The 24,723-nt window shown below is 42.9% G+C and overlaps 1 protein-coding gene across 3 annotated transcripts in view; it reads right to left on the bottom strand.

Annotated features, from left to right (window-relative positions):
• The window catches only part of RASSF3 (Ras association domain family member 3), a 462,665-nt gene that overhangs the window by 114,641 nt on the left and 323,301 nt on the right, over positions 1-24,723 (bottom strand). The gene's annotated exons all lie outside the window — the stretch shown is intronic.

Below are 24,723 nucleotides of genomic sequence, written 5' to 3'. Positions count from 1 at the left end.
TGTGCGAAGAAAACATGGTAGTCAGCTCAAGCTCTGGAAGAAGGCAGGACGGAGACAAGCTCTATTCCTGCCATTTGATTTTTTTACAATGGAACTTTTTGACAATGACGAGTGTCTGAGGCCGGCTCGGAGCTGAAAAGTACAGTTAACCTCTGATTCTGACTCGTGACAGATTTTAATGAATGCCTTGCCTTGTGTCCAGACAGAAAACCTAGGTCTTTAGTCCGCTAAATTTAGCAGCCTTCAGGGGATGGCACAACGCTTACTTGTTAGATAGAAAAACGGTAAAAACTATAAACAGAAAATCCACAAATAATCAGGGGAGGGAAGCCTGGCTAAGAATGAAAGGAGGCACCGAAAACAACAGCACTGAATGATGCAGCAGGATATAATGAAAGGCTTTGCAAATAATGTTCTTGTGTGAAACGCTGTTGGAGTCCGCAAGTGTTTTCTGCACACAGAAATTATGCACTAACAGGCACACACACATTCTTCAAGGAGAAGGAGACACGTTCAGCACAACACATGGAGCTGTAGAATCATCTCTTAGCAGATATCGCCAACCTCAGCTGTACAAGAAGGTGCAACTATAAAGGTGCCTTCCATACAATGAGAAAGTCAGTCTTTTTTCAGTCATCGGTCGGATAATAGGGCACAAAATGGCGCAAAGGAAGCAGAGAGATTCTGTCAGCAGCAGCAGATTATAAACGGAAAATAGCCCTTGCAGGAAAGCTCCTGTCCAGAGTTTAGAAAGCATCCACTTGCCCAGGCCTTCCAGAAGGTGATACATTTTCAACTTTTTGTGCCTGGAGATGAGGAAGCAGATATTTTGTGTAGGCCGCCTTGCCCCCGGAGTGTAGATGGCAGAGCAACAGTGCTGGTCTTCTCCTGTTGCGAATGATAACACGTACATCTCACTACTGCATAAATGTGTCAAATTAATTACCTCATATTTTACACACCGTCATGGTGGGCGTCTTGCGCCGTCTCCGAGGGCTGTTTTGGTCGGGATGGAATTTAATTGGCTAGAACTACCAAGCCTCTCTCCACAGGCTCCTTGTGCTGTGTGCAATGCCGTTAGTGTCGCAAGCAGTCCTGGCCAATCCAGGCGATGCTCCTTGCTGAGAGCAGCACCAGGATTGGATCGGGCAGGTAAACCCAGCGGTCCCTCTGAGTGCAGGGAGCTGTGGTTGCCCACCCCTCTCCTCACTATGCATGGATGATGATGTGAGACCTCTAGTGCGCATGTCGGACTGGTTGCAGAAAGGTAGTCGGCCTCCCTGACATGCGCACTTTGAAGTGTGTGACTGTCTCATATTTTCAAGCACCACCCACTCATCACTAAGCAACCGTGTTGTGGTCAGTAAAAAAATCAATGCAAAGCGCCCGCGTCCAGAAAAAATTGTAAACTGTAGATGTATTTACAAAAAATCAGGGGTTCGGGTGGCAAATATAGGGTAGCTATGCCCGACGCTCCAATAATGGAGCCACCGCTGCTGATAAGCACATTTTCAAAACTCCCATTTCCTTCTAATAGTGAACAGCAAGATGATGTTTTGCTTAAATGAGGGATTGCATTGTTTATTGTATTCATCCATTATTGTTATTTCATTGTGCCCATGGTGCTAAACAGGAATACCTGACAAATGTGTATTTCTTTATAACACAAGTGACAATTTTTTTTATTGTTTTTTAGCGAATTCACCCATTTTCCAATTTGTCTGTTTTGCTGTTTTTCATAGTGCCAAGTTGCCGATTAATGTTGCTCTCATGCACTGTAGCACTGCAGGCATGCTTACATACTGAAAGGCAATTATACAAAAAAGTGATGGATGGAATGCTTGAGTTAATCTCAGCCACTGGTAACTATTTGGGAACACATCCCAGCACACTATTATCTACACACCATGCTCCCTAAGTTTGGACCCAACCATATGGAAATCAACCTTGACCCTGCTCAAATAGGAGCAGTTCAACCCGAACTGCGAGGCCATGTCCTGCATTAAGCAGACATAAGCAACCCAAAACTGGTTTCACCTTGATTGTGTCCTGTCCATCAGGTGTAGCTCGGTTTAAAAGTCACAGTGTGCCCGAGACCCATGTCTGCACATATCTGTTGCACTTAGGGCATCGCACTGAAGTATGCAAAAAAAGTGATGGATGGAATGATTGAATTAATCTCAGCCACTGGTAATTACTCGGGCCATATCCCAGTCCATCATTGTTCTTTGTGCCTTCGTTTGCACCCAGCCATATGCAAATCAGTCTTGAATAGTCTAGCACAAACTGTTAGGCCAGGTCCTCTTAGAACCAAAACACAGGCAGCCCAGGACCGGTTTCGCCCTGATTAGGGTTCATCAGTCTGGTGTAACCTGACATATCAAAAGACAATGGTATCCAGGCAGTCATGGCAAACAGAGACATAACTGAGTATCGAGAGATGCGCCCTGGGCTCCGGCTCCTGAATCACTCCTGGTAATAGAGTTAGAATGTGCTCCATAATGGTTACATGTATGAATGGCATGCATACTTAGCAGTAAACATTAGAATTATTGAGCAGGCGAGCAGAAGTCAGCTCAGAGCACGCCCCACTAGTGCGGAAGCAGAACCGGTTCACAGCCAAACCTCAGGTGGGTCACTTCCGGTTAAACCCAGCTCTCCCAAGTACATAAGTAGTGTTTCATTTCTGCCGTGATTGCAGGTGGTGGGCACCTGCACTTCGTTCTGAACACCAGACTGTGACCTAGAGCAAAGGAAAGAAACGGCGAGGAAGATAAATATTGGAAAATAGTTACAAAGGGAGGAAGCAAAGATGAAAAACACCCTGCAAGATTGAGATAAATAGACATTTACTATAAGGTGATGGAAGAAAGAGGCCCCGGGTGGAATCAAGTCTCAGCAGCTTTTAGACCTCTGCGCTTATTATAATTATTATTAGTGTTATTCCTATTATTTACAAATTAAATGGGTTGAACAAAAACTAAAGGTAGCTCCACCTTTCAACAAGAAAAAGCCCTTGGTAGGTTAGCCTGCCGCTTCCTTTTCTCCTGCTGCTGGGAAGAGACAGGCGTCCTGGAGAACAGAAAGGCCTTGCAGTAGGCGGGAGGTGCCTGTTTGTTTGTTTGCCACCAGCCCACTCCGTGCCATCTGCTGGCAGCTGCCCGACTCTCTGCGCGTGAGAAACTGATGCAGTTTGGAGGCGCAGGAAGAACAACAGTTGGCCCCTGAGGTACACACCCCTTGTGGCATGAAGCGTGTTTGTGCAGGTGAGGCGTGGCAGGTGTCTATCTCTCGTGTTTCTGTTGGTAAAGAGAGCAACTCCAGATGATTTCATGTAGTGGCGTGTGTTGCACTGTCCAAGGGCTCTCATGTCATCCTTTTAATGCGGGTGGCTGCTCCAAAATGTTTTTGGGTGTAATATGTGAGAGTGAGAAGAGAGGTGGAGCAGAGCTACTCCGTGGTCTAGAGGATTCAAAGTGGCCAACTCTCCCGAAGTACTGCTGGAAACATCTGCGGCACCATCATGGGGTTTAGCAGGGCTTCCTATATGAACCACCACGGGTACACTGGGGCTCCCCGGGTCTCTGATGCATTCTGGAGATCCTAAACTGTGTTCAGGTGCTAGTACAAGGAACCCAGAGTCACTGGCATAACCCTTAACCAGGGGAAGCCAGGTACAAGAGTAGGGCTACAGCGTTTTCTTCTTACTGAGAAACAGATGGCATCAGGCAGCACTTGGATGCAAGCAGTTGTGGTATGTTGTGGTTTGTAGAATTCTATATGAGTAGAACACAGAATGTGAAGGTTGTGGAATGTGAGCACGCGTGTGCTGATTTGAATGTGGTCTGTTGAGTTCATGTTAGGTCTGGCCCACATGGGCTCTCCATGTAACTCTCTCTCTCTCTCGCTCCATTTATTGATCATCTTAATTCTCTCTTATACAATATAACTATAATCATAAGAATAACTTTTCTTAGAATAAGTACCTTCCTTTCTGGATTCCATGCAACTGGGTTTGCGTGCACCAGAGAACCAAAAAAACTGACTGAGTATTTCTTCTACTAAGACTTCTTGATTTCCAGCGGTCCCAGAGGGAAAGAGGAGGAACTGGAAATAATTGTTGCTTTTTTCAAACTTATAGGCATTAATTCCTGTGAAGCGTGTTTCAGCCCTGGTGAGAAAGAGGCCCTGGTACTAGAAAAAGAGTGAATAGACACATCTCCTTCCCAAAGGACTTTGGAATCCTTCAGGCTTACCTTCCCTTGAGGGGGAAGAGGGAGGTGGTTGTCTCTCCAGTCTTTCACTCGTGAGGTTACTTTCGGCCACTCCTCACATATGTATCCCACCCAAGCACATCAGACACCAGATGTAAGAAAGAATCTGAGTTTGGGATGCAGAAGATAGGAAAGCTAGACATGCAGCATCACTGGCTCCTTCTACCATTCGCCATTCCCTTTCTTCTTGTTAGACGATCTACTGAGTGAAAAACTGGAAAAGGAGAAAAATCCAAGAAAACACAAAAAGTAATACTAAAAGTATAGCGAAAGCCTGTAGGAAAGAAGTAGTTGTTATCCGTTTGTGAAGGAGGGTACCAAAAGACATGGCAGGAAACATGAAGTTGTTGCTAACTGCTGAAGAAACAATCAGAATGGCTGCATAAGATGGACGTTTCAGGGGCCAGTGGCAAGGATTTCACTATATACTACATATATTTTCACTTTTAAAGGGTAAATATTAGGATTATATGTGCAAACAAACAGCAAAGTAAAGCCTCTTACTAAAGCCACAGCTGGCTCTGAAGGAAGATTCAAACTATGAAGATCAATGCCAGTCCATTGGAGGAGATCATGGACCTCTACAGAGGCCCCTGAATTCACACTTGATTTACATCCTGATTACATTTCATACTGTACTTGTAATTGCATTTACATTGGGCTTACTTCTCCTGACGAGACATTAAGTTGTTTTACAGCGAGTAGCATGCTATTCTGGACCTAAGGTTAATGGTTAATTGATTAGGTTCGTGTTTGTGGCCCCAGGGAAAGCATTCCATGCCTTTACTTCAGTTTATTTTGTAGTAAATTTAGTTAACAGGAGTTAGAAAAGTAGTAGTAGGGACTCTCTGGCATCATACAAATGATTGGTGGGATGAATAGAAGCCCTGGAGTGGTTAGGTCTTATTGGGTTTGCGGAAAGGAGGCATTGTGCTATTTGGAAGGAGGTGTAGGCAGTTTACAGCAATATATATTAGAAAATAAAGGCAAAAGGGAATGCACCTTGGAGAAGGAGAGGCACAGTGAGAGAAGGGGAGAAGGGTATGCAGAGGATGGTAGGTAGTGAGAGGGGTTGCTTGATAGTAGGAAAGGAGAGAAGAAGAGGGGATATTTGATAGTTGTAAACCAAGGCCAATTTTTGTGTTGTGTTTTAGCAAGACAAGGGAGATTTTACGAAATTGCAGGCAATCTCAAGTGTGTGAGGTGCAGAATAATGACATTGTTTGAAAGACAGTATTTTTTATTACATTCTTTAGATAAGCACTAGAGAAGGGCAATCGGTCTGTCTGCCAAGAGGATTGCTTTTGCTCTCTCATAAGGAGTTTGTCAATTTTGACAGAATGTCTGTCAAGTGAACAGAGTGGCTGGATTTCATCTTGCATTCTGTCTTTATGAAGACTGCCACCCAGGTCTCAGGAACTAAGAAATAACAGCGTTTTGGGGTTTAGGTAGTCCCGGGAGTAGGTTTAAGATTTAACACAGTTTGCAAGAGACACCAAAATATGCTGTAATTTAAACTATGGGATGAGGGAAGCCTATGGACGCAACATGCAATAATCGCTAGGAAAGATACCAGCCTAGCCTATTGATATAACAACAGACTATGTATGTCGAACATGTAAGAGAGGCAAATATTATAGACCAACCTCTCAACCAATCAATCAAACATTTATAGAGCGCAGCGAATCCCCTGTGATGTTCTCGAGGGGCTGGAGCTGAATGCTGCTACATGGAGGTATGATAATTTGAACATCCAGGTCTCTAGTTCTCTTCTGAATCGCTGGGGTGATAGTGCAGTCTTGAGGTGCAAGGGGAAGATGTTACAAGTCTTGGCTGCCAGGTGTGAGAAAGAGCATCTTCTGCTGTTGGCTTGACGGATCAGAGGGAGAGGAAAGCTGATCGGAGGTGTCTAGTCAGTGGGTGGAAGGTCAAGTGTTAGTTGATGTATGCTGGTCCTTCGTTGTGCACGGTCTTTTAGGCGAATCGGGAGCCAGTGTGGTTTTTATGGGCTGAGGTGTGATGTGGGCCCTTCTGGGGAGGTCGAGTACGAGTCTTGCTGCTGAGTTCTGTATTATCTGTCATCTCTTCAAGAGGCATTCTGTGATTTCTACATAGAGTATGTTTCTGTAGTCTAATCTGCAAACATGCAAAGGGTGTGAAAGCAGACGGATGAGACTGCATCGACTTGTTTCTTCATGGATAGTTTTCTATCCAGGATGATTCTGAGGTTGCAAGTGTGGTCTGTTGGGGTGGGGGGGAGGGCGCCAACATGTGTCATTCCATGGCGAGGTGTTGTTCCCAAAGAAGAGGACTTCAGTTTTTTCGGTTTTGAGTTTGAGACAGTTGTCCTTCATCCAGTCTGCTATGTTCATCATGCATCTATGGAAATTAGCCTTTGTGGTGGAGGAATCTTCAGACAGTGAGAGGATGAGCTGTGTGTCATCGGCGTAGGAAATTATGTTGAGCCTGTGTGATCTGATGCTGATGCCGGGGGGGGGGGGATCATATAGGCATTGAAGACGGTCGGGCTGAAGGACGATCTTTTGGGGAACTCCACAGATAATCTTGTGCTCTAAGGTGAACAGTGGGAGACTGATCCTTTGAGTTCTGCCGATGATCCATTTAAAGGTGTTTCCTTGAATCCCAATGTGGTGGAGTCTGTTGATCAGGATGTGGTGGGAGACTGTGTCAAATGCTGTGGACAGGTCCAGGAGGATGAGGGCTGCTGTTTCCCCATGGTCCAAGAGGGTTCTGATGTGATCTGTGGCTCCAATCAGGGCTCGAAATCTAGACTGGGAGAGGTCCAGGGGGTTGTGGTCTTCCAGGTGTTGGGTGAGTTGCTGGTTGATCGCTTTCTTGCAGACTTTTGCTGGATAGGGGAGCACAGAGATGGACCAGTAGTTCTAAAATTCAGCTGTGTTGGTGGATGTTTTTTCAGGAGGGGCCTCACTTCAGTGTGTTTCCAGATCTCTGGGAAGCCAAACGGACAGTGGGAAAGGTACCAGTCAGCACGTTGTCAGTCAAGTATCACAGAGAGGAAAGAGAGAAGCCCAATCTACGGAACTAAATGTACACATGCCAAGAGAATAATTACAGTTCAAATTTTGTAAAACTGGCAACTTTATAAATACAAGAAAATATGAATATATTTGGTGGAAAGAAAAGGTACTATTGCTTTGAATTACTGTTAACCAGATAATTTTTTTAAACACACAAGGATGACTGAAACAGAAAAGGATCACAAATGGAAAGAAAAAAAATCTGGCAAAATAATGTAATGGATAATTAGCCCTTGAACTAAAGTGCATTTTTTTAAGGAGGATGCACACACATATTCAAGGAAAAATGCCATTTCTCACGGTGCACAAAAGTCAGTGACAGTGGGTTGATCCATTGCCCGATGCTGCATACTGTAGTGCGTGGAAGCAAAATGCTAATGACAGCCGAACAGACCAATGAATGAAGTAGGCTAACCCAAAGCCCCTCTCCGTATGTACATATATATTTTTAATTTATAATGTTTTTATTACATGAGGTTGGCAAAACAGCTAAACGTGTCTGTAGAGTGACCAGACTTAAAATGAAGGGCCACAAGCTGGACTCTGTGCCAGCCGAATAATATTTCTGAAGCACTAGCCTTCGTAAAAATATTTGATGATCTCCCCCAAAGACAGGATGCCTCTGGAGATGACTCAATGAAGGAGGAACCCGTCAGACACTGATCACTTTATGATAACTGAAAGAGTGAAGGGTCTATTCCGAGGAGCACAACCACGTTTGTGCGACCTTGTTATAGTTACTTAGATCTGAAATAAAAGAGAACTCAAACAAAAACATGTGGTATGTAGTGCGGGTTTTTATTCTTACAGGCAAAGTGTACTGGGGAAGGAAGGGTTTGGCCAGAGACAGGCCAACATCCCTTTTAGGTCTCACAAGAACAGAGGAAGTTGTGGAATTGTGAAACCAGCTGCCGCTTCCCGAACATGAAACCACTATCTGAACATTTTGTGAACATAAAAATCTCCTACTCTGTGCAAAAGCAAATATACTCTTTAAATCAGTGGTTCCAAACCAGTGGTCCGGAGACCCCTGTGGGTCCGCAAAGCCTTCTCACGGGGTCCGCGAGTGCTTAGAAAATAAAAATTATTAACAGATTAGGTCCCCAGCTTTCAGTAATGACACAGTGGGGGGCTCCGGATTCCAATAATGAATCAGTGGGGGTCCCCGGGTTCCAGTAATGATAAAGTGGAGGTCCACAGAAGTCAAAAGGTTGGGAACCACTGCTTTGAAGCATGCATTTAAAGTTAGAGTGTCCCTTATTAGTACAAGTCCAGCTCTGTTCCAATTTAGGAAGACAGTGATGAATGCCACTGAACATCAAAATATTGGTTGCTATGTAGTTTTTTACATATCTACTGCACACATTTTAGTTTATTTTTAATCCAGCCACTCTATACATTCCATCAGTCCCACAAATGTTCCTCTTGGGCCTTCATTAGGAGTGGCCCAATAATTCCAATGGGACCAGTAACAACAGTGAACAGTCATATTTAAAATTATGAATTCAGTGGGAACACCGCTGCTCAGTGCAATTCCACCTACAAATTTCACCTCCTTGAACGCAGATGAAGTCTCCAGGTTAAATACCATGGAAAACAAACATAAATTGGCACTTAAAGACCGATTTACACATGATGTTTCCCAAAACCCCCAAATCCCTGTTATTTCCCCTCTTGAATTATCAGGACTACTGGTAACAGTAAGTCCGATGGAGGGAAATAATGGGGATTTTTAAAGCCCACTCATACTGAGAGATGTAGTTGTAAAGTAATGGGTTGAGAGAAGGCCAGACTGGACAGTCTGCTGTCTCACACTGGTCTACAAACCATTGCTCTTAGATGCAACAAAAGTGCAATTTGAAACATACCCTCTATTTGAAGCAGAATTCTTAAACTAGTAAAGGTACAGTGTAGATGAAATACTCGGGGCTCCTGCGTGGCTCAAGAGCAGTATTTTGCCAGGAAGTAGGGGTTGCTATGGTAGGAGCTGCTTTTGGGTACCAGATCATAATTTTTGACTTTCCTTAAGTTAAGAATAAAGTCATCAGTTAGTTACCACCAATAATCCAACCCCATTTGAGTTTCTTTCAAAGAAGGAAAGACTGGGGGTCATTGCAGTGTGTTAGCACTGTCTGAACTGGAGCTTCATGTGTGCAGAGAAAGCATTAGGCAACAGTGTACCGACAATGAACTGCAGTTCCCAGCAAGCCATGAACTTTTGCTTGGGCTGGAGAGGTGGTGGCCATCTTGAATATATGGGTATAACTTCTCTTGTGGCCCAAAGCATCTATGGTAGGAAATCGTGATAATATTTTGCTGAAGCTTGCCCTTTCTACATAGATGTGGGAGTGCCTTGTCAAGAACCAACTGATGCCCTGTGGATGTGATTTGAAGGATGTTAGGGAATACAGAGAAGTATTTCATTAAACTGTGTTGTTAATGGTAAACTTTGAACAATTGTTGAACAGCTCTACTAACTCTTCTAAGACGGAGGGTAGGTACATTTGCTAAGGATTGTTCTGTGATGGAACATTAAAGACTCTTGGACTGGACAGACTTGTTCATGCCATGTATAAATGTCAAATTATAAGGTATTAGAGAACTTGTATGTTTTTACGAATTGTTGAATTAGAAAATAAAAGATCTTATCTTATCTTCCAACAGAGAGCGCTTAGGGATAAAACTAAGGTTCAGGGATTAGACATTCTACATTCAGGTGGAGAGAGTTGATTACACCCACCTGTTGCTAATGTATATCTTTTACTATGATAATTAAGTGGAGCACAATTTATAGCAAGCTACTAAAGATATATTTTGCCTTAAATATCCACTATATCCTGTAGACACTCTTGACCAACAGAAGGGACGTGTCAGTGTGTTGAAGTCCAGCTTCTCTGTTTTCTCTTTTAACCCATTCCCATCTTCAAGTACCAACCACTGGCTCTCATATTGTAGTGTATATGGTCATTGGTGGATGGAGTGAGAGATAGATGAGCGCATTGCTGCAGTTGGATTGTGCACACATGATTAGTGAATTCAGACATAATTATTTTTTAGTCCCTTATTAATTTAGTAAAATGTCAAACTTCCTCATTGTTTATATTCTCTGTCAAAGAGATAATCATATTGGTCAAGGTCAAAACCCTTGCTATCCTCACAAAAACAGGGTCACAAAGGGTTTAGGAATAGCCCATCAATATAGATACATTCTTCCATCTTCTTCCTCTAGCTCAAAAAAAGGGCTCAGATCATGGGTTGTAATCTCTGATTTATATTCATATTTGAACTACACTGTTTCTGGAAGTGCAAAAATGAGACAAAATCTTGGAGTACAGCTCTTAGGTACATAACAAAAAGAGATCAATTTGAAATAGTCAAATGTTCTATTCACAGGCTCACCACAATCAAGTTTAATGTTAGTGCATTGTATTCTACTACCTTCATCTAAACATATGAAGGCACATCACCCACGAGATTCTGAGATCAGCTTTTAAATCTCTTGTTGCATGTATCTTACCATCTCATTACCAAAAGCTATAGAAGAGGTGTTTTGTCGGTACTCGGAAAGATTCTTCCAGTGCACAGGAGAGCAAAAGTCTATAGACCACAAATGTATGGAGCTGCTATAGAGGAAACTCCTCTCCCAAACAAGTATCTCCTTCTCCGCTATGGTTCAGCATATCAGTGCTATCAATCACTTACTCGACTAAGAAGTTAGCAACCTCCTTTGAGGATCTGTGTTTTTCAAATGTACTAATAATAGGTCAGAATACATTCCCGGTTAAAACTAAATACAGTGTACCAACATTAAAATAGTAAAGCATACTCCCGGGGATTAAAAGACAATTGGGAAATATATGGAGATGATGATGGGAATGTACAAGGAAGCCCAGGTGTGGGATTACTGAGGTCCTGCCTGGATGCATAAGCATAACACTGTTTGCTACTTAGACAACACAGTATGCTTTACAACTCTTGCCATCATCCCACTTTCTCAGAAATACAGCTTACATCATATTAGACATATCTCACAAAGGAACATTTTATTTATCTGTATTAATAGTCCTGCAGCATGGGTATCTTACATCAATCCATACTCTCAATAGAACACTCATTGCTGACACAGTGAGGACGATGGGCCAAATTTACTCATTAAACATTTTTAGTTGCATGTCAAAGAACTCAAAAATAAACCCAATGGCCGCGGCTCATAAATGCTTCAACAGTAAAGCTCACAAAGGCCTTTATAGTTTCTAGTTTCAAAGGCAGAACAGGAGTGCATGACTTCTTATTTTGAAAAGGGGAGAGGAGTAGAGTTGCATGTGACTGTTAACTATTCAATCAACTTTTTGTTTGTCATCGTGGGATCGTCGGTAGATTCACATATTGTGTATAATAAAATACAAAAGAGTGAAAATCTATACTGATAAAAGCACTGTAAGAGAAATGTTTGCCTCGACATGGCTTTGAAGATGAATTGTCAATGACAGGAACAAGCTTTAAACTCTTTCAGCAAAGAATGTATGTATATTAGGTATGCAACCACCTCCCTGTGGAGGTTTCCTAGATTTCAGTCGAAGAAATTTTATCAAAGAAAGTCAACATTACTGTGTTGGTCCTTGTAGAATTATACAATATGGTCTAATATGAATCCAGTATGTTTGGGAGATGGCCAAATGTGTCTTTTTAAATACCAATTCACATTAGCTCTTGTTTCTATACATCTTAGTCTGGGACTTAAAAAAGGCCCAAAGCCAGAAAGTGGTTTTATATTTTCCTCATATTTCTGGTCCTAGTTACTTCGTAACACAGAGCAACATTAACACCCATGATGTAACACAGCTGTTTTGCAAGAGCTGTAGAATTGTGGGTAGGAACTGGAAAACAGGTTATCTTCCAAAAATGAAATCAGTAAAACCTTAATGGATATGTTCTATGAACTGCATTGCCCATGTTAAAAGCTATAAACAGATTGCCAACAAATAAAACTTGTATAAACTTACTATGCAGTTATTAGTAGTATGAAAAACCATGTCCCACATTCATAAATTGGCATAAGAGAAATCAGCATCTTCATCGTACTCAGTCTCATTGAGCTTCTCTGTAGTTTTATGGGGAATAAATAAAAAATTCTGTGATTCACCATGAAAACATTTGGTGCGGAGTTCTTCTTTGGCATGAGTAGCTTTCACAGTTTAACAGTATTTGGAGCAAATTATCCTTCTGTGCTGATCCAGCGCTGATGTTTAGGGACATGGGGATCATAGTAGTATCATTACGCGCCACCAAGACCTGTTCTAAAGATCCTGTTGCGTTTGAGTCAAACGTCTCCGAAATAGAGGCAATTCAGAAGACTTTGCATCACTTAAGGCTTGTATCAAACCTCTAATTTTAGAGGTAGGATTGTTGTGGACTTTTAATTGTAATGCCTCTTCTTTAAAGGTAGTCCAGCCCAGGGTATATGTTCCTTCAGTTTTTCATTGTTATGAAATGGCATTATGACTCGTTTTCAATTATTTTAGAAAACTACTAGGTGTTGTTGAGTGGAACTGGTGTATTTAACTTGTTCACCAAACAAGGGCATGTTTCTATTTCCTTCAGCATAATTATTTTAAAGGTGAACTTCTTGCAATCTGTATGGGTTGTGTGAAATCTGAATTTAGATTATGCAGTGTAATCAACTACAAAAAGGAAAAAAGGAAAGAATGAGTCAGCGGATCTTTATAGGAAGGAACAACACGGTGGTCTATCACGAGGGGAGAAAACTTTGGGCGCTATTCTCAGCTTCCAATTTCTTTAATGATAAAACAATCATGGATCACCGAACCTGCTTATTTGTAGCACTGAAACATTTCATTTTCTCTCTATGAGTTCTGGTAATTGGTATTTACTGTGCTGCATGTCAACAATACCTCCTCGTGGCACACGGCAGACATGAAGGTTCGGCAGCTATTGTGGCAAGCCTAAGGTAACACATGCAGAAGTCACCAGAATCCATTCTTGTACAGAGAATTGAACGAAAACATTTAACAATAAAATAATGGTAAAATGAAGCAGGGAAACATACAGAAATACTATATGGTGAAAAAAAAGAAAGCTTTACACGACTGAAAATGAAAGTGCAAGAAAAAAGAAAATACCTAGCACTAGTGGGCAAAAGTTCAAACAGTCTGGCCAAGTCTGATAAAAACTGGTAAGTACCCAGAGCTGGTCCAGTAATACCAGGTGAAAGGGAGCTAGTGCTAATGGGTAGGTCCTTTTGCAGCCATCTAACAGAATAGGGAACGGGATTCCACTGATCCTATATCCTGGCTACACTATACATGATTTCTTTAAAAGTATCACTGAGTAGCATCTGTGAACATACGAGAAAATTAGATTTTTATGATTTCCAAGCACTTAGGATTGTAATCAGTATTCTGATTTATAATGTTCTTAAAACTAATCGTATTTGCGATAATCTCTTTAGCAATGCTTCTAAGCAACCTTTGATGTCTGTTGAAAATTGCAAATTGTATTATCTCGCTGACGTCACTATTTTGAAGTCTTTGGAAACCCACATTTTCCATGCTCTGTACAGTCTGTAGTAAAATTCACTAGAAAAGATGGTTTAAAAGAGGATCTGCATGATTGTACAGCGAACTGCCATGTAAGGTATCATAGACTCAGTACTGGGTCAGTCAGCAAAGCAAACAAAAGTCTGGAACGTTTTCTACACTTTCTATGGAGAGTTTTTGCTGTATTTATCCACAGCCAACAGTTACTGCAGCATATGTGTAGCTTACATTAGGTAAACATCACCAGGTAAAGAAGCTTCTATGAACGATGGCCTCTGTATTTTCTGGGGACTGGACAATAGATGTTACAAATCTGATACCACCCTTGCATGACCTGCATGTATGGATCATTGCCTATTTTACAAATATATTTTATTTGGGTAATTTGTAGAATGTGACGTCCCTTAGGAGACCAGTTGAAGGTGCAAAAAGCCGTCAGTAATCATGGAGTGTGGGTGCTTTTTGAGCTCAGGCTGTGTATGTGCAGAGGATATGGTGCACATTAGTACGCTGGCAATGAACTATGATTCCCAGCAGGCCACAAACTCTTTCTTCTACTTGAAAGAATGCAGGCATCTTGGACTTTCAGTGGCTCACAGCTTCCTTTGCTAGCTACAATATTGCACCCGCCAGGGCCTTGCTACATGGATTTAAGGTTAACTTTGCAAAGGCCCATTACTTTGTGAAAGACTGTTTTGATGGTTGTGTGGTGATGAAAACAAATTATGAATTATTTCCTTGAACATTTATCTGAACATTTAAAGACTGTGGTTGTGTATTCCACTAGGGTTCTTGTGAAGAAACATGAAGGACTCTTTTAATGGATGAACTACACTGCTTATATATATATATATATATATATACATATATATATATATATATATATATATATATAATGTCATGTGCAAGTCATTACGGTTCTAATAAGCACACACAATAGCTAAGAGTAGGAAATAACAGGATGTTACCGGCTTGTATTATTATGTAGTTCTACACAAGACAAGTATAAACTATACCTAACCTTCGACAAAAAAAGCTTAAAGTAATAAAGCTTGAGATATGTATTCAAACATAAATGAGGAATGCTATTGTACATGTATATTGGAGATACTTCTTTTTCACATGCTTAATTTTCGGATATTACCAGTTTCACATCGAAGCACAGACCGCTGATTGCACATAGACATTGCTCGGGCAGATCCACTCACACTTACAGGAAAGCTTTGCATTCTTAATAACAAGATAGTTAAGCTATGTCTTTGCTTAGCAGAGATCCGCAACATCCTGAGGATCTCTTTGACCCACAGAAGTGACAAGGTAGGGTGGTGTCGTCCTCTGTCTCTGTTTTCTCTCTTATTCCATTCCCCTTCCCCCGTGTCAACCACTGGCCTGAAGAGATGGAAGAGGGCAGAGCTTTCATTGGACTCAGCACACAAAGTTAGTGCAACCATATATGTACTTGCCCATGGTCCGTAGGTCTTTTCAGGACAAAAAGTCACCTATCAGACAACATCATGTAGCATGTGTCCTAAAGATCAGGGCCACTGAGATTAGGTGATTTGCAGCTGCTGCATTTCCGCATAATTATGGATTTGCAGCATTTGCCAGGTAATCCAATATCTGCTGCATAATCTGCACATTTTAACACATTTTTTCTAGCTCAAACAGATCTAAAGTTCCTAAAACACAGCGGCAGGCCCCACACAAAGGTTGACTAGTCACCTTTCTGTTGCTTATTATTATATTTCAGTGTTACAGTGGTGATAATAATGTGAATACCTTAACTACACAATGTTAGTATGTATAAAATGACAAAATAATGACGTGATACTGCCACAAAATGTGCAGCATCGTGTGGAATAATTTGCCTTTTGTTGCAGCATAATTTAGTCAACCCTGCCGCATAATCGGAGCTGGCCCTGCCTCATAATTCCAGTGGCCCCTGCTAAAGATGAGCCCTAATCAATGGAGGGGAAAAGGACGTGGAAGAGGCCTCCTCCCCGTCATATAAGTACCTTAATACAAATGTATTAATCAAGTAAGTCCAAGTCAATCAGAGTTCTAAAAGTGTGGTGCAGGAAGAATTTTGCTCTCGGTAATGCAAAGTTTAAGTTATAGTTGTGACTGATATGAAAATATATCAACCATGAATCTATGCATGAAAATATGACATAAACTGATTATTCACAACTGCATTTGCATCTCTGGATCCACAGTCGATGATACAGTCTGAACAGTAGTCGCCAGTGTGTAAAATATCACTCACGTGGTTACCCATGATCAGTGCTGCTCCGGTTGGAGAGCCTGCGTGGTCCGGAGGGAGCCTGTGTGCTCATGGAGCATTCTCAAGGCGATGCAGCCAACAACGAACCACAAATCCCAGAAGCCTTGGTAATCTCAGAAGGATTGGATATGGCGATGCCCATCTTTTGTACTTCAGTATAAATGTCCTTCGTGATTCGAGTTTTTGGATGTACGGTTATTTGTTTAAAAGCCACTAGGGGGTATTCTGGGCTTTCAAAGAGGTATTCTGGAATATTAAGGTGGGAAATGAACTTTTGAACATGCCTTGATGTCATGACAGGGTGCCAATATGCAAAGAATGCCATGAGATGTAAGTACATGTCATGCTTTTGTGCCTCTGTGTCTGTCATGCGAGGGCCTATATGTACATGTCTTGCATTTGAGTCTATGCACCTGTCATGAGAGGCTCTCTATGTGTTATCCATGCCAGGGTTTAGGCACATGTGGCTTATGTATCTGTCATGAGAGGTGCATTTATCTGCATGCCATGCTGGTATGTATTTCTACAACTCAGTCTTCTGTGTTCATGTACCTGCCATGACAGTGTGTCTATGAACATGTCATGTTCCTTGATCAATATATACCATTTTAAAATTAATTGCCCATGCAAGGTGTCTCGGACTCATCAATCTAATGTGTCACTATACATGTTTTGCCACAGTTTCTATGCTCATTTCGTGAAAGGGTGTCAGTGTACATATCGTGCCAGTGCATGGGGTACACCACATGCGAGAACGAATCAATACTTGTGCATATTCTGTCCATGTATACACGTGAGACCAGAACGTCTACATACAAGGCATGCCAAGCCAGGTTGTCTATGTACATGTAATGCCAGTGTGTCTGTATACCTCAGCAGTGGGAGTGTGTCCCCTGGCTCTGCAGTTTCATATATACAGAGGAGTGCATGTATCATGTGTGGCCTTTTGTTTTTAAAGGAAATCATTGGCGCTTGCGGTGGAATATTCCCCCATCGCTGTGCGATGCTAGGCCACAGTATGGCAACACCTATGGGAGCTCGGCCAGCATCCTCCGCAGGTGCACTGACTTTACACGCAAGCTGGCCATAACTCTGCATCCAGTGTGAGCTCTTGGACGGGAGCATAGGCTTTGCAAAGGAAACTAACTATCACTGCAGGCGCACACTATCTACTGTATGTTCGTGGCATGTATGATATCAATAGTAAATATGATCTATCTAATTTCTGAATAGTAAAAAACAGTCTGTCAGTTTGTCTTTATTACTGGTGTCTCTTGGCTTGCTAGACAGCGCACGTCGTGGCTGCTGCCCCCTACGCACCGTTAGCATCTATTTGCTTATGGGTTAAACATTAATTCATTCTCCGGGGTGCAGATGGCATGTTTTATCGATTGAAAACAGAATACAGCGCTGCCTGGTCTAGCTCAGCAGAAGAGGCTCAGCGCAGTGCAACTCTGGCCACACGCACCCCGTGCCGCGTTCACCCCCGAGGAGTACGCAGCCAGAGCGCATGGCCGGAGCTTTGAGCCGCGGCCTCTTTCAGGATCTGATGTGCCTCTTGGCAATCTCCAGTCTAAGTCAAAGTCCTGGGGCCATTCCTGAAGGTCAGACAGGACAGGGGATTTGCAAGAAGGTCTTAGCCATCCACAAACACACATCGTGGTCAAGCGTGCACAGGAAGGCCCTGGCATGGGCCTGGGACTGCTCCATCACTCAGTCGAGAGTGGTCCGGTGTTTGGCATGGAGAGGCTGTGTCCTTCCTTCACATTCATGGTCAATGGTAATTACGCGTTCAGTTGTCCCTACAGTGAGGGTGGGCATAAACCCGTTAGAGGCATTGAGGCTGGGGACCTAAAAGCATCATCACTACTGCAGCACAAGCTGACCTCGAACCGTTTCTCATCACGGAGTCAAGATGGACCAGGCAAGGTGGAGTTCCAGCCATGTGGACAGGAGAAGCATCGGGAGATAGTCATGATGATGGAGCGTAGGCCCAGCACTCTACTACAGTACTTGCTGGAGGCAGAAGTGATGCTGGAGGGGGGAAGCACAGCTGGAAGTTTCCTAAATTCACATGGGTGGAGGTAGGGAGGGGCCCTTACTTGTCTAGATCTGCAGGGCTACATAAATAAACTATGATATGAAAATTACTGGGAAAATGTTGTAAAAATGTGAACACCGTTATATATTTAGCAAAACAGCAGGGGTGGAGTAGAGGAAGAACAACCCCCAGTGGAAATAAAGCCTTATCTGTGTAGGCCTGCTGGTGCTGTGCTAGTCAAATGGCAAAGGAATGATCTGGTGAAGTAAACCCATTCCTTGTCCCCCTCCCACCAACTCACACCAGACAGAGTGAAGAAGGAGGGGTCTAATGGCTGAGTTGCTGACCTTGGAAGCTTCAGCATTCAACTCATTATTTTGTGAATCTGCGCAGACCACTCCATCTGCCTATGCCTAAAATTGTAAATGTATGAGTAATGTGTGAATATATGCAATTCAGATTGACATACTGTCCTTGCATTGCCAATTCACCTCCAGTTACCGCTGCCGGTCAATTTGACCATTCGGCCTCCTATGATCTAAAATTGTGCTTCTGACTATGTACAGTGTTTCAACTAAAATGGTTCATCCGAGAATATATGTATTACAAATAAACACATAGATGAAAGACACATCGATTTGAGATCAATGGAGAATCTCAAATTGTGGTCACTGTAGTAGAGAAATTATGATGCACTAATGACATCAGAAGAGCTCAGCAAGTAGTAGAGCGGTATTGTATTACCTTTAACAAAGAACGTTGTGCACTATTTCCGCCCTCCAGGGACCTGATTAATTCCTGAGAATGGTTCTTCTTAAATCTGAGATTCCAAGGAATGAGGTGGGAATACTGCTTTTCCAAGAATGTCCCCTGGGCATTTCACCAGCTGGGAGTTGGTGAAGCAACTCTGTGCAAATAGATCAAAGGTCCCATTTCTCCAGGGCTCTTGGAGGCAAACTTTGAATTCAACAGTACTCTTTAATCCTGAAATTTGCTAAGGACCACCAAGCCCATCCAGTCCTAATATTTCCGTTTCGGCTTCTACACCTCATACACTGCATCCTGTAAAGATGTTTAATTGTGATTCCTTTGATAAGTGTTCCTTATTTTTTTTAATGCAGCCCCTCTACTCCAATTGGCAAAATGTACCACGTGTTTATTATTTGTTTCCAAGTGCTGAAGGATACCCTATGCTACCTTACGTGTTAAATTGACTTCGGAGTCTTTCGATCAAGAGCAGTTCAACCCTGTAGAGGGGGCTGTTCAGCTTGTATTAAAGGCCCTATTAGATAACAGTAATCATCATTACTCCTGGTCCAGGGCTTCCTTGTTGCAGACCTAACAGTTGAGGAGTATTCCACCCGAGACAGGCTATTCCCTTGGCAAGCAATGGTGGAGAGAAAGTTTAAGCATAGTCGTTTTGTAGAGTTACTACCGTTGCCTTAGCTTCTCTACTGATAATCTCCTAGCCTTTCCTAAGGCCAGACCGATTATACCAAGTCCTGAATAATAGCATCTCGAGAGGGAGTGGAGGGATTCTGGAATATGATAAGGAAGATTTCGACCAGCAGTAATGATGATAATCAGTAAACAAGTGGTCCATCACCTCTCGTCCCAGCCAGTCATCCTCGTCACAGCCCTAACAGCTCGAGGATTTGCCAAGCCTTACAACAATGCTGTGACTATCAATAGTTTCATTAACAATGAAAACCAAGACCTCCGTGGTCTGGGGAGCTCTTAACAGAACCTAGGCATTTCTCTTATGAATCTTCCTGATCACACTGGAGTGGAGGGGAATTGAAGGCGATGCATTAAGGAAGCCCTTAGCCACTTAATTGACTGCCCAAGCCTCTGCACGAGCAGTCCTTGAGCAGAAGGTTGGTAGCAGAGTGTTGTCCTGTGTTGCAAACAGTTCTATCCATGGTACTCCTAGATAGCTTGTTGTGTCCCTGAATACCTGGAAATGTAGTTGCAGATCTACAAGGACAGAACTGATGATTCCAACACTACTTTCTCCTCTCCGGGGAAGCATGTCATTGTTGGAGAATATTCTGCCTAAAGACCAATCTCCTGAGCCCTCTGGACCAGTCTGAAACACCTTGTGCCACATAGTGGTTTATGTACGTCTTGGCAGCCTGTGTGTGTCTCTAGTAATACCGTCCTGCCCGGGACTAGAAGGGCAGGGAGAATGTCTTAAATGCAAGAAATATGGGTGCAGTTATTTCCAATTTGAAAATTATGTTCCCTCTACCGGAGACCACATGTCCTGTATTTTGTCTTTTCCTAGGGTTGTTCCCTAGCCTACTGCACTGGCATCTGTTGTTATTACTACTAGGTCTGATTACACTAATGGAGTCCCTCTTATCAATTGACTAGTCACCAGGGCTTCTCTTCCCTGAGACCTGCTGACAGAGGAGTCAATGAAGACAGGTTATGATTGAAAGGACTCCACTGGGTTAACATGCGTTGGATGAATGGCTTCAGATGCCACCTGGCCCAGTGAACCACTCCTGTTATTGCTTACATATATCCTTGTACCTGGGCGTTTCTTGTGCTGATGTACAGGTTCTGCTCAACAATGCCACTACGTGTTCCTGAAGAGTCACATTATTAATTTCATCTGATAGGAAACCCTTCCCTATATCCATGTGGACATGTGCTACTACAAAATGGCAATCTTCTGCTGGCTGCAAGTCAGAGTTCCCTACCTGAGAAGGAATCCATATTCCTAAAGTATTCTGTACACTGTTAATCTTCTTTTGAACCTTTAAAAACAATTAGCACAAATTAGTCAATCATCGAAGTGGGAAAATATTTGTCTGCCTGCATTTGAAGAAAGGCTACAACAGGTCTTTTGAACTAATACCTTTGTGAACACCTTTTGGGCTGTTGATAAGCCAAACAGCAGGGTGATGATCTCGAGCATGAACAGCTCTATTTTGCTATTTTCCTCCTTTTTTTTCAGTTGAAATTCCAATAGCTGATTTGCTCAATTTGAGAATTTGATATGAATGTAGTGTTTTCTTTTCTTGGCTCCATCTACATGGCCTTTGACTCGAGACCATAGCTGATATCTATCGAGGACTTTATCTGATAACTTGTGATCATTCTAAAACTTAACAAAAAAAGATCTACGAATGGAAAAAACAGAAGCTAAATTGTAGGGCTGTGAACTGGAAATTATAATTTCCTACTGCAAACTGAAGTCATGTCTGGCAAGAAGGGTGAATTGGAATGTGTATGTAAGCATCTTGTAAGCCCAATGTTGTCAAAACAATCTCCTAGAGCTTTCAGAGGAATGACAGCCTTTAGCTATAGAGACACCATTTTGAAAAGTCTTAAGACCAGCAACCAATTTACTCCTTTGAAGTCTAAAATTGGTCTTATTTCTTCCAATAGCTTACTTACCGTGAGTAGGATTTGATAGTTCTCTTTCGTCTAAAGGACCTCTACAATCACATTCTTTTGTTTGCTGGTTCTACTCCTTCTAGGCATGTTTGTTTCCTGACTGCATTCCATGTGAAAGGCGTAGAACAAAACCTAATGATGCCCTTGGTGGTGTATGCAAAAAATTAAACTGATAACACTCTGAGACCATACCTCTTTCCTATTGGTTCCTTAGGGATCAATTCCATGGTCTGCAAACAGTAGAATGTGACCTCATATCGAAACTGTAGCTACTTTAGCACAGTTCTGCTTTAGGTGGATGGGGATGCAAGATGATGGAGATGGCTAATTTTGTATTTGCGTGGGTGAACCCCAGACCAAAGGCCTGCCTACGAAAGGGACATTTTTGCTGCTGTTCCCCTCTTGGAAACTGAAAGGATCTTGATCTTTGAGACTGGTGTTTGGAAGACGGTTTAGGTTTTTCTCTTTCATTGATTTCTTAAGCATTTCATCTAATTTTGGGCCAAAGAACATTTCCCCGTTAAATAGTAGATGGAGAAGGTGAGATTTCTGTGGCGCATCTAGTTCCACAGTCTTAACCAGATATATGTTCTACCAGCTGTAATGGTGCCAAACGTGGTTACAATTGCACATAGACTGTCAAACATATCAGACAGTAAGTAAAACATAAACTCCATCATCCCCAGAAGATGTGCGCAGTCTTAACCCTTCTGCGTGCCGTCATAAAGCACTTGGAAGCCTTTCAATAGCATTTGAGATGTACAAGCAGCAAATGTCGCTGTCCGGAATTCAAAACTGGCTGCTGGATAGGCTCATTTTAATGACAAATTTATTTTTTATCACTGAATCATACAGAAGTGAGTATTGAGTAGCTACGGAGGATGAACATACTTGACAATGAGTTGCCCTTTATTTATTGAGGGAATTGTGTACTGATGTTTGAGGGTAACCAGCAGCTGAGAAACCTTTGAAATACAATCTTTTCTTTATATGGACATTCTTTCAAAATAATATTTCAACTGCATCATGCCGACATAAACAATCCAGAGTATTTGAAGTGAATGACCGAAACAATTTATCAAGATCCTCGCTCTGCGCTGCCACCTGAAAGCCCAACCTTTCTCAAATGTAAGACACCACTTCAGACAGCTGACAACATTGAACCAATTGACCTTAGGCTGGTTCAGTTCCTTTATTTTCATCGCTGGGTTGATCGACTATTGGATATTTTGTATTTTTTAATGCAGATGACAATGCTCTGTCAACAAGCTCCTGCAATGCCTCTGGTGAGAGAGAATATTATCTTATCCCTATCCGGAGGTCCATGTTCTGTCTTAGTGTGCTTTCATTTTTTTCTGCACATGTACAACATTTTATCTTGCAAGCTGTATAAAAAATGAACGCATGCTGTACCTGAACTCTTAAATACCCTGAGGCCACTTTTTATTCCTACCTTCATGAGACTTCAATGCAATATAAGGGCCTCAGCCTGCAGCCAACTTCCCTTGGTAAAGTGTCACCTGATGCTCTGACAGAGAACTGGGAAGATGCACCGACACTGGCAGGGCTGTATACTATACCCCATACAACCACTTGGGTATTATTACTGTCCGGGGTGATTTCTGATGGACACTATGGCCCTCTTTACAACCCCGGCAGACGGCGGTATAATGGAGAAAAGTACTGCCAACAGGCTGATGGTACTTTTCCCCCATATTATGACATTGGTGGTTTGGCTCAAGCCAAACCACCAATGTACCACTCCGTCTGCCACGGCGGTAACAGCCGCCGGGTTAGAGACTGCAGTCTCCAGCCAGGCGGTCGTCACTAGCTCGCCCGAGGGATTATGACCCCGCCTACCGCCATGGATTTCGTGGCTCCCTTACTGCCACGAAAACCATGGCGGTAGGCACTATCAGTGACAGGGAAACTTTCCCTGTCACTGACAGGGGTCTTATCCGCCCTCCTCCCCCTCCCCAGGTTTCCCTCCCTCCCACTCCAGACCCACCCTCAACATACACGCACCTTCACGCACCATCATACACACTCATACACACACTCATACCCACATGCACCCACGCATGCATACATCCATTCACACATCCACACACACTGACATACATACATACAAGCACACACGAATTCACACAACAAAACATACACACACTCACACATGCACACACATTCAATATGCATCACACACCCGCATTCATGCACGCACAGACATACACACACACACACCCACACACACACACAACACCCCCCTCCCCTGTTGGGGCACCCAACTTACCTGATTTCAGGGGGTCCTCTGGCAGGAGACGGGACAGGGGCGCTGCTGCCAGCAGCAGCGTCCACCAGCAGAACACCACCAGGCCGTATCATGGGTCATGATACGGTCGGAAGTGGTCTACTGGCGTGGCTTACCGCCATCTGCAACCATGGGCGCAGCTGGAATTCCACCATCCTTCTGGCGGAATTCCGGCTACGGTCATAATATGGCAGATGTCTGGTAGCCGCAGCGATGGTCTTTTGGCAGCCGACGCCACGGCGGTAGGCTGTTTTTACCACCAATGTTATAACGAGGGCCTGTGTCTCCTAGCCCTTCACATAGCCAAACAGCTGTGTGAAGAGTTAGGCAACTCATGAGCCCAATACACGTACAGAAGGACAAGGTCCCAGAATAGTGGTATTAGGGGCAGGTAAGAAGAGGGAAGCAATTACCAAAAGGGAATGCAAGAGATTCACCTAACAGCTTTGGTTAGGTTCTATGCATATAAGTTCCGTCCCTGCCCAGAATAGAGAGACGCAAGGACAGGAGGAGAGAGGTGGGGGATTGAGTTTATAAGAGTTAGAAAGTCAGTGTGTGGTGGACAATGGAGCGAAGGAAACATATTCTGACAGCATTTCTCTCTCCTCTTCATTCAACTGTAGTAGTTGGGCTCTAAATCTGCCACCAGAAGGAAAAAAGGGAAGTAAATTCACCCCAGAGAAAACGATTACCACTCCCTCTGTTTTACAAAAAAAGGCAACTGTGACTCCCTATTGCAAGTTCTGCATGATGGAATGAGGGAACATTTGCAGTTTCACTTTTACCAGAAGG

The sequence above is a fragment of the Pleurodeles waltl genome, chromosome 4_1 (genome assembly GCF_031143425.1).
Source record: "Pleurodeles waltl isolate 20211129_DDA chromosome 4_1, aPleWal1.hap1.20221129, whole genome shotgun sequence".
Taxonomy (NCBI): Eukaryota; Metazoa; Chordata; class Amphibia; order Caudata; family Salamandridae; genus Pleurodeles; species Pleurodeles waltl.
Note: the sequence above shows the minus strand (reverse complement) of the source record. Positions and strands in the feature narration are given on the sequence as shown.